At 45.7% G+C, this 324-nt stretch overlaps 1 protein-coding gene across 1 annotated transcript in view; it reads left to right on the forward strand.

Moving 5' to 3' along the window:
- LOC109465879 (probable ATP-dependent RNA helicase DDX59) overlaps positions 1–324 on the forward strand; it is a 7493-nt gene that overhangs the window by 6440 nt on the left and 729 nt on the right. The gene's annotated exons all lie outside the window — the stretch shown is intronic.

Raw genomic sequence — 324 nt, forward strand, 5'->3', positions numbered from 1 at the left:
AATACACTGTGTTGTATTTTATTTCATACCCACCCAAGAAAACACACCTTTCAATGCGAAATGAGCGAAAATTTGGTGTCCCTAAACCAAAAAAAAAAACGCAACAACATCAATTCCAACGTCCGAAGTTTGCATTCAAATTTTCGAAAGCGGTTCACGCGGTTAGGGCGAAACGCGTTCGAATCGTTCTATGGAACATTTGGAAGGCCCGGGCCGTACGCGTTAAGAACCCCGGCCGTACCGCTAGTTATCACACGGCCGGAACACCCGTATCGAACGTAATTCGCGGCCCACGGTAGGACGATAAATAGTATTTACTAGAAC

This window comes from Branchiostoma belcheri, unplaced genomic scaffold (assembly GCF_001625305.1).
Source record: "Branchiostoma belcheri isolate BF01 breed outbred unplaced genomic scaffold, Haploidv18h27 scaffold16, whole genome shotgun sequence".
In the NCBI taxonomy this organism is placed as follows: domain Eukaryota; kingdom Metazoa; phylum Chordata; class Leptocardii; order Amphioxiformes; family Branchiostomatidae; genus Branchiostoma; species Branchiostoma belcheri.